Raw genomic sequence first — 10,139 nt, 5'->3', positions numbered from 1 at the left:
TCTTCATTGCTACCCGCGGGCTTTCTCTAGTTGTGGAGAGCGGGGGCTACTCTTTGTTGTGGTGCATGGGCTTCTCATTGCGGTGGCTTCTCTTGTTGTGGAGCACAGGCTCTAGGCACGCGGGCTTCAGTAGTTGTGGCACACGGGCTCACTAGTTGTGGCTCACGGGCTCTGGAGCACAGGCTCAGTAGTTGTGGCACACAGGCTTAGTTGCTCCGCGGCATGTGGGATCTTCCCAGACCAGGGATTGAACCCGTGTCCCCTGCATCGGCAGGCGGATTCTTATCCACTGCGCCACCAGGGAAGCCCAGTATAATTTTTAAAACAAATAAAAAATTAAAAACAAGACCAGAAAACAAACAAAAAACAAAGCCCAGACCCCATCCCCAGAGATTCTGATTCCATTGGTCAGAGGTGGAGCCCAGAGCATCAGTATTTTAACCTCTCCCAATTGATTCTAATGTGCAGCTGAGAACTTCATATCAACGTCTAGATTAGGGGACTACAGGCTGAGAACACCTGTGCCAGAAAATGGAGCAGTGAAAGGCATGAGTTCCTCTCTTTTGTGGAGTGTAGGTTGCCCAACAGAAAATATACATCCTAAAAGGAAATCAAATAGCTATAAAATACCCTGTGGGAAAAACTAGCAAATATATTTCCTCTCTCAGCATGAAATTAGCTATTTCCCCTCTCATTCAGAAGTAGCTTACAATGAGGACTTCCTTAATTATTTAATTGGAAATACAAAAGAGTGAAATGGAGTATAATTCATTCGGGCAATAAGCATCTGGTGAGCACCTGCTGAGTGCTGGGCACGGTGCCGGGCAGCCAGCAGCCAGATCTGAGGCAGTTCCTCTCTTTAGCCAGCAAGCCTTTGAGTGGGGCAGTCAGAACCGCAGAGTAATGCGGGGAGGGCAATGACAGACACCTGTCCTGAAGTTCCCAGATTCCAGAGATGGTGACCTGCCGCAGACCTGGCAGGTGAAAGTTTGATACAGTGGAGTCTGTGTTTTCAGAGACTTACACCCTAAATGGATGTCCCTTCTAGGTCAGCAAGACCTCAAGTGCTCAGGCCAGCCAGCCTCCTGTGAAGGAAATCAGCCAGGGCTCCCAGATGCCCAAGGAGCATATGGGAGCCCTGTTCTGCCAGTCCTTGGTGAAACGAGAAAAACTTCATTTTTTGAGTTTTCTTAAAACTCTTGGGGTTAAAATATCCCTTTTCTGAACCCATCATAGAATTTGTTCTTGCTAATGTCCTGGTGTGCCGAAGCAACAGTGGACAAGTCTATGTTGTTTCCCCAATAACCACAGGGGATACTTCACTGGTTTCCAAAACCTGGGAACCACCAGACTAGACAATGACCTGAGGCCTCATATGAGCAGAAATCTCTGGAAACATCGCCTTCTGCACCCAGACTTGTCCCCACCCTGTCCACCCACGGGCTCCTGAATAAATCGCGTGACATACATAGGTTGTCAGCTCTTTGAAAGAGGACGCCTGTGTTTTGGAGCATTTTCTGGGCGGAATTGTTGAACTGGTATTTTCAGGTGTTTATTAGGAAAAAATAAATACAATTTTGTACTATGTAAGGTAGAAAATGAGCATAACTTTGGTACTATTGGAACCTGGACTTCTGGGACTGGACACCCCTGACTAAACCGGGAGAGGGGGCCACAAACTTGGCCTCTGCCATCCCAGATCTGGGATACTGGCCCATCATTGATGTGGCCCTTTGTGAGCAACTCAGATCAACTGAGAAAAGGGCTCACCCATGGTATGAGTGGCTACTAATATGTCAAGGTAAACCTACTTCAATAAAATAAAACTGTCTTTGAGTAGGCAAGAACCTGACAAGGACAAAAAAAAAAAAAGTAATCAAGTTATGCAAAAAGAAAAAGAGAACAGTGAGAAACCTTGAGGGATGCCCCTTGCCTCCCCTCTGACTGCCCCCAGACTCCTCCAGTTCTAGAGCTGCCTCCAATGTTGTTTCCAGCCCTGGAGGCGGGTGGACCAGCCCTACCAAAATGAGGAAGGGAATGCTGACCCTGCGTTAACAGTTCTGCCAGGATCTAGGAAAGAGAACCAGCAACCTTGCACTTCCAGGGAGCACAGACCTACCTTCCAGTGAAGGGGAGGACTTCTAACAGAAACCATAAGATATTTTCTCCGTTTTTTTTTTCTTTTAACAATGATTATGCATTCCTTTTATAATCATACATGCCTTGTCAAAACTAGAATAAGAAGAACAATATAAGGACTTGCCTGGTGGTCCAGTGGTTAGGACTCCGTGCTTCCATTGCAGGGGGCACGGTTCCATCCTTGGTCGCGGAACTAAGATTCCACAGGCCGGTGGCAGTGGGGGAGAATCAGAGATACCAAAGGAAAGAAGAGTACAAAATACTAGAAACATGTAGGTAAATAAAAGTAACTATTAAAAACAAAAAAAGAACAATACAGATGGGGGCAGGAGACAGTGTAGAGGGGAGGGAGGCTCACTTGGAGCCCTCACACCATCCACGAAGGCAGGAAACTAGAGTGCCAACACCAACAGGAACCATCCTGTTTTTGTCAATCCTCAGCAATCCAAAACCTGATCCCACCTTAACGTGCCCAGTTCCAATGATCCAGGACCCCGACCACTAAGTGAAATGGACCCGGGGATCCTGCGTTAAGGGCAGGGCCTGGGAAGAGACGCCCCAACCAGGATCCCTCTGAGCAAATAGCCCCTAAGGCGCACCTGGGCTGCGGGACGCGGGCTGCGACCGCCAGGTGGCGTCCTGACCTCGGCTGGGGTGGCCGCCGGCTCTTCCCTCCCAATAGTTCGTGGGGCAGGGCTTCCACCAAATCGTGCCCGAGGGGACGCGCCTAGTGCCCGCAGACCGTGGAGCTCGATCCCAAACACAGAGGCACCGCCTCCCTTGACCTCAAAGCCCTTGGACAGGGCCGAGGGACGTCAGGTCCCAGGGAGGACACGGGCACGGCCCTCGCCTCCGCCTTCTGACCTCGCAGCCCCTCGCCTCCCGGGGTGGGGGGCGGGGGAAGGCACGGAAGATAAGACCGGAGGGGGGCCGAGGGAAAAGCAAGGCTGTCCCAAAATGAGGAGGCCTCGCACTTGAAAAAACATTTCTTTTTTTTTCTTTATTAAAAATTTATTTATTTATTTATTTTTGGCTCTGTTGGGTCTTCCTTGCGGTCCGCGGGCTTCTCATTGTCGTGGCTTCTCTTGTTGCGGAGCACGGGCTCTAGGCGCGCAGGCTTCAGTAGTTGTGGCCCATGGGCTCAGTAGTTGTGGCTCACGGGCTCTAGAGCTCAGGCTCAGTAGTTGTGGCGCAGGGGCTTAGTTGCTCCATGGCATGTGGTATCTTCCCGGGCCGGGGCTCGAACCCATGTCCCTTGCATTGGCAGAAGGATTCTTAACCACTGCGCCACCAGGGAAGGCCGAAAAAACACTTTTTGCGGATGACGCGGTCGAAAAAGGCGCAGGACCCCGACCTCCCTCCCGCTTCCCCGCCGGCCCCGCGCTTCGCCCTTCCCCAGTCCTCCTTCCTCTTCCCGCGCTGGGCAAAAGCAGAAGCGTCTCCAAGTCCGCAGGAAGCGGGCCCGGGAACTCTAGGGCTTTCCAACGCGCCGGCGGTAGGGAGGTCCCTCCGCAGCCCAGCGCGGCGCCCGCTCCGGCCTCAGGGAGGCCGCCAGAGGGCGCTGTGGGGCAGGCAGTCCGCGCCCCTTAAGAGCACTTGCTGCCCTTTTCCCGTTTCCTTAGAAACGCACCCAGTGATCTTGAGCCCAGCGGCGGAGACCCTCTCCGGGCTTCTAACCCCGGGCAGGATTCCTGTCGGGCCCTGAGGGCAGGTCCTCTGTCCCACTGGCTGCTGCAGCTCCAGCTCCTCGAACAGAGAAGAATAAGTGCCATATTCACCAAAAATTGATTGAAAGCCTGCTAAGGCCAGGAAATGTCCTCGGCACTGATGATAAATGAGTGATCGAAACAGACAAAGCCACTACCCTTGTGAGGTTAATATTCTGTTGTGGAAGCGGGGAGGGGAGACAAGGAAGATAGGCAATAAACAAAATGGAAGTGTTAAAAACTAGTAAATAACCAAAAAAAAAAAAAAAACTAGTAAATAGGTGTCTGAAGAGGATAGGTGCTATGGAGAAAAAGCGGAGTAAGAGGGATACGGAGACAGAGACCTAGGGTGAGGTGGGGTTTCTTATTTTATACAGGATGATTACAGAAGGCCTCTCTTATCTGAGGGAGACACTTCAGCAGATACCTAAAGGAGGGGCCGAGGGCAGCCAAGCAGCTGTCTGAGGTAATAAGGAACACTTCACCCTTGTGTTAAATGAATGAGTTCTCAAAGCAGGAGCCCACACTGGGCAGTGGCCCCTCTGATGTGATCTAGGTCACACCTGTCTGCCCCATTTCATCCATGCATCCATCCGACCACTTCTGAGCAGTCCTCAGGCACCCTACCTTCTTTATGGTAGACCTTATGCTGGGTGTATTTCATTTCTATATCCTCAAAACCCAGGATACGGAAATGAAGAAGACATAGTCCTTGGAGGAAAAAGAGGCATTCATGGTCGCTCTGGTAGGATCAGAGAATGAAACAGCCTTATTGGAAAGGAATTTGACGGCATCTCACTCTTAAATGTGGGCACCCTTTGAACCAAATTCTCAGTCTGGGACTCCAGGCCAGGCATCTCAGCATGGTGGTCAGGACCACTGGTTGGAGCTAGACTGACTGGGTTTTAACTCCAGCAGCAACTCTTATCAGGTCTAGGACCCTGAAAATATTATTCACCTGTGCCTGAGCTTTCACATCAGTAACATTAAGCTAATAATAATATTACCTAACTCATAAGATTTTTGAGAAAATACATCTCAAATGGTTTAGAGCAGTGCCTGGCTGATTGCCAGTATTTGATACACGTTAGCTATTATTATTTGCTTAGGCAACTGTTTGCACAAAAGTGCAAACTGACCTGTTCACCAAAATGCTCTCTGCAGGATTATCCACATAGCTCCAGATTAGAGCAACCTCAGTAAATATCCAACAATAGGGAGATGACTAAGCAGATTATAGTGCATCCATTCTATAGAAGAAAATGTAATTTTAGAAAGGTTGTGCTGGGACGTCTGTGGTGGTCCAGCGGGTAAGAGTCCGTGCTCCCAATGCAGGGGGCCTGGGTTAGATCCCTGGTCAGGGAACTAGATCCCGCATGCTGCAACTAAAGATCCCGCATGCTGCAACTCAGCCAAATAAATAAATAATTTTTTTAAAAAAGAAAGATTGTGCCAACGAGAGACATCATATCAGCAAGTCAGACCAAATGTCAGGAAGTGGTGAGTCTCATGGTATGCTGGGATGTGTGTCATGGAGGACTGGGGGAGACTTGTCTTTGGGGGTCTCTGTTCCTCTGATAAGAGCTATTTTGCCATGTTACTTGAATAGTCAGTCAATATCAATCAAAATTTTAAAATGCACATATCTTTTGACCCAGCAATTCTACTTCTAGGAGCTTATCCTAAAGATATACTTGCACATTTGCACAAAGACTCATTAACAAGAAGGTTTGTGGCAGCATTGTCAAAGATAGAAAGAACATTATTGTCCATCAACAGAGGATTAGTTAAATAAATTATGATGCATCCATCCCGTGAAAGATTGGGCAGCCATTAAAGTTAAAGAAGCAGATCTATATGTGCTGACGTGGAAAAATCTCCAAGATGCATTGAGTTAAAAACACAACATGACAACAATGAGATACCACTTTATACCCATTAAAATGGCTAAAATTAAAAATACTGACAACACCAAACATTTGTAAAAATTTGGTACAACTACAACTTATACACTCTACCAGTGGTTGTATAAAATGGCACAACCATTTTGGAAAACAGTTTGGAGGGTTGTGTTTGTCTGTTTTTTATTTATTTATTTATTTATTTATTTTTCTCTGTGTTGGGTCATCGTTGTGGTGCGCAGGCTTTCTGTAGTTGCGGTGAGCGGGGGCTACTCTTCATTGTGGTGTGCAGGCTTCTCATTGCAGTGGATTCTCTTATTGCGGAGCACAGGCTCTAGGTGCGCAGGCTCAGTAGTTGTGGTGCGCAGGCTTCAGTAGTTGTGACTTGCAGGCTCTAGAGCGCAAGCTCAGTAGTTGTGGTGCACGGGCTTAGTTGCTCCGCGGCATGTGAGATCTTCCTGGACGACCAGGGCTCAAACCCGTGGCCCCTGCGTTGGCAGGCGGACTCTTAACCACTGTGCCACCAAGGAAGCCCTGTTTGTTTGTTTCTAATAAAGTTAAACATGCACATAAGCAGAGACCTAGCAAATCCACTCCTAAGTATTACCCAAGAGAAATAAAAATATATGTCCTCATATGTTGTACACAGATGTTGATAGCAACTTTATTTGTAATAGCTCCAAACTAGAAACAACTCAAATGTCCATCAGCAGATAAGTGGATAAATGGATTGTGGTATAACTATTCAACTATAAAAATGGTGTTCTTGGGACTTCCCTGGCGGTCCAGTGGTTAAGACTTCTCCTTCCAATGCAGGGGGTGCAGGTTCGAGCCCTGGTCGGGGATCTAAGATCCCACATGCCTCGAGGCCAAAAATACCACAAAACATAAAACAGAAGCACTATTGTAACAAATTCAATGAAGACCTTAAAATGGTCCACATCAAAAAAAATCTTTAAAAAAACGGTATTCTTCCTCTAGGAGTTCACCACTATGAACTTACATCTCCCAGTCAACAATAAAAAGGAATGCACTGCTCATATGCAACAACATGAATGAATCTCAAAATTATTATTCTGAGTGAAAGAAGCTAGAACAAAAAGAGTTCCATTTTTTGAAGTTCTATAACAGGCAAAACTAAGCTAAGGCAATAGAAATCTGACCAATGGGTTAGGGTTGGGGAGGTTTAACTGGAAGTGTCAACCGGGAACTTTCTGTGGTGACTGAAAGTTTCCATGTCTTGATTGGGATTTGGGTTGTAAGGGTGTACGCATTATCAAAAGTCAGAAAACTCTTAAGATTTGTGCATTTTATTGAATGTAAAATATTCCTTAATTTGGAAAAAAGAAAAGAAAAGAAAGGAAAAGCTAAGCCATCACAACAGGAGTCATGAAGAATTTGAGGGAGAGGGGGCTGCCCTGGGGACCCCAGGGAGAGGTGCGCTCTCATAGTGGTGAGCTCCTGGGGGCAGAACCCCATTGGATTCTGCACTGTTCTTCTCTCCACCCTCAGTGCCCAGTACAGGACAGGGCAGGACAAGTATTTACAGAGCACCCCAGGGAAGGGGGAGACCATGAGACGGGCACCAGGTCCTCTGAGCCTCACAAACGACAGAAAGGACAGAATGTGATGGGGCAGCCCTTGGAGTGATGCCAAGTCAGAGCTCAGGAGGGCGAGTTCTGTGGGCCTGCGAGAAGGCTGAATGTGTAGACCCCAAGGCTCCCATCCCTTGTCCCTGCTGGTGCTCGGGGCTGGGCTGCAGCAGCTTGTTCTGGTAGATTTGGAACAAACACGAGAGCTTGGAGGTGGCCTAGTAAGACACACTGACCCTCTCATGGCTAGCCGAGCCCAAGGACTCCCTGGCTTTCTCACCATACCTACCCTCTGAGGCTTCTTATCTGGTTCCTGTAAGTCTTGGTCTCCAGCCCACCTCCTGGCAGAGGGTCATCTCAATCCCAAACACCCAGAACCTCTCCCCTCGATATCCTGAAGTCCATAAACTTTCAGTGAAGCAAGGCAGATCCCTTGCTGCTGCAGTTTTCAGTCCCAGAGCAGCGATTCCTGAAATGACTGATTTCACCTAGTACACGTGCTCCGGTATGAGAAGAAATCACAACAAAATTCTCATATAATCTTGGAGGGGAAAAAAAGGCATTTTTAACTATGACCTCAATCACATTCCATAAAACAAAAACTGAGAAATTCAACTAAATTTTAAAAATCTTAATTTTTATAAAAATTCATTTATTTATTTATCTTTGGCTGCCTTGGGTCTTGTTGCTGCGCGCGGGTTTTCTCTAGTTGCGGCGAGCGGGGGCTACTCTTCGTTGCAGTGCACGGGATTCTCATTGCAGTGGCCTCTCTTGTTGCAGAGCACGGGCTCTAGGCACACGGGCTTCAGTAGTTGTGGCACGGGCTTAGTTGCTCCTCGGCATGTGGGATCTTCCTGGACCAGGGCTTGAACCCGTGTCCCCTGCATTGGCAGGTGGATTCTTAACCACTGCGCCACCAGGGAAGCCCTAAAATTTTAATTTTTAAAGTGGTTTTTTTTTTTTTTTTCTTTAATTTCTCTTTGGTCGAGCCGTGTGGCTTGTGGGATCTTAGTTCCCTGAACAGAACGGTGATCGAACCCGGGCCCTTAAGTAGTGAAAGCGCTGAGTCCTAACCACTGGACACCCAGGGAATCCCCTAAAAAATTTAATTCTTGCCTGTAAAACCTGTGTAAACAAATTCAGAAGACAAGTAGCAAACTGGGAAAATACTTTAAAATTCATATAACAGAAGAAGAGCTTAATTTCTCTAATATAAAAAGAGATCCTCTAAATAGGTAAAGAGCAACCCCTAAATTTTAAAATGGCAAAAGTTCTGAGAAGAAAATTATAGGTAAATGACTCTTAAAAATTAAAATATTCTCAGGACTTTCCTGGCGGTCCAGTGGTTAAGACCTCGCCTTCCAATGCAGGGGGTGCGGGTTCAATCCCTGGTCGGGGAGCTAAGATCCCATATGCCTCTCGGCCAATAAACCAAATCATGAAACAGAAGCAATATTGTAACAAATTCAATAAAGACTTTAAAAATTGTCCACATCAAAAAAAAAAATCTTTAAAAACAAAGATTAAAATATTCTCAGTCTTACAATGAGAGAAATAAAACTACGTAAAATTGGTGATAGTCAACCATTATTTTTACCTAAAATTCACGGCAATTTCATATGGCTGACATTAATACATATTAAAACAACATTGAGGTACTAGTTTCATCCTTTCGTATTGGCAAAGATTTATGTTGGCAAAACTGTAAAGTAACACAGACCTTGAGGGCAGAAGGCTGACTCAGACAATCTCTATGGAAGGTGATTCAGCAGTTGTCTCTCAAACGACAAACGTAAATACCCTTCCACCCAGCTATTCCTCCACTAGGAAATGCCTCTACAGATCTACTCACATACTTGAAATGTACACAGTTATTTGCCACATTGTTTGCAATCTCAAATGATTAGGAAAAAACTAAATGCTCGTCCATTGGTAGACTGGTTAAATAAATTATGGTACATTCACACACACACACACGCATACAACAAAGCAACAGAAAAAATAGAATGAAATGATCTCTAAGATACACTGATAGATTTTTTTAAAACCATACACACAAGGTTCAGAACAATGTGTTACCATCTGGGTAAACAAATATAAGCGTGTGTGTTATAGTATCTGGAAGAACTGAAGACGTTTGTTTTGCCTAGAAAGGGGACCTAGGGTGAATGAAAAACAGAGGTAGTAGGGAAACATTTCACTAAATATTGTTTTGTGCCTCTTGGATTTTGAACCCTGTGAATAATTACCCATTCAAAACAAACAACAAACAAAACAACCAGCCCTGGCAGGGCTCTCAGTATATCCTATCAAATACCTCACTCTAACCAAGGCATTAGCGTAACAAGAATTAGAAAGATAGATAATCTCAGCAATTCGGGGTCCCTCCTCCAAAAGTCTGCTCTATTATTGTTTTGTGTATTGTCCCGGGACATTCTGACCGGGCAAAGGTCTGTGGAGCCATTTGGTAACACTAGACTTAAGATCTTAAGCAGATGCTAGTCTGAGCTTCCTGAGCTCCTGCTGGGCTGGCCCTGGCCCTTGAGGAATCAATGAGGCAGGAAGCCAGGGACCTGGTGGCAGGAGCTTAGAGGCAACCTGAGGAGTCAAAACTAATCCAAGCTGGAGACTGAGTTGAGAGACAAGGTAGGAAAGCTGCAAAGTGAGACTGGGGAGCAGGCTGCCAAGAGACAACAGGCCAGCTAAGCCTGAGAAGGTGATCTGCAGTGGACCAGGAAGTCCTCCTGGGTCTGGGAGCCAAAGCGAGGAAGCAGGAGTGGCCCCATTAACCATCACTCCCA

General features: G+C 46.6%; 1 pseudogene; it reads left to right on the top strand.

Annotated features, from left to right (window-relative positions):
- Window positions 1–3,460: 3,460 nt before the first annotated feature.
- Window positions 3,461–10,139, top strand: part of LOC118894509 — a 40,506-nt pseudogene continuing 33,827 nt past the window's right edge.

Source organism: Balaenoptera musculus, chromosome 4, assembly GCF_009873245.2.
Source record: "Balaenoptera musculus isolate JJ_BM4_2016_0621 chromosome 4, mBalMus1.pri.v3, whole genome shotgun sequence".
In the NCBI taxonomy this organism is placed as follows: domain Eukaryota; kingdom Metazoa; phylum Chordata; class Mammalia; order Artiodactyla; family Balaenopteridae; genus Balaenoptera; species Balaenoptera musculus.
Note: the sequence above shows the minus strand (reverse complement) of the source record. Positions and strands in the feature narration are given on the sequence as shown.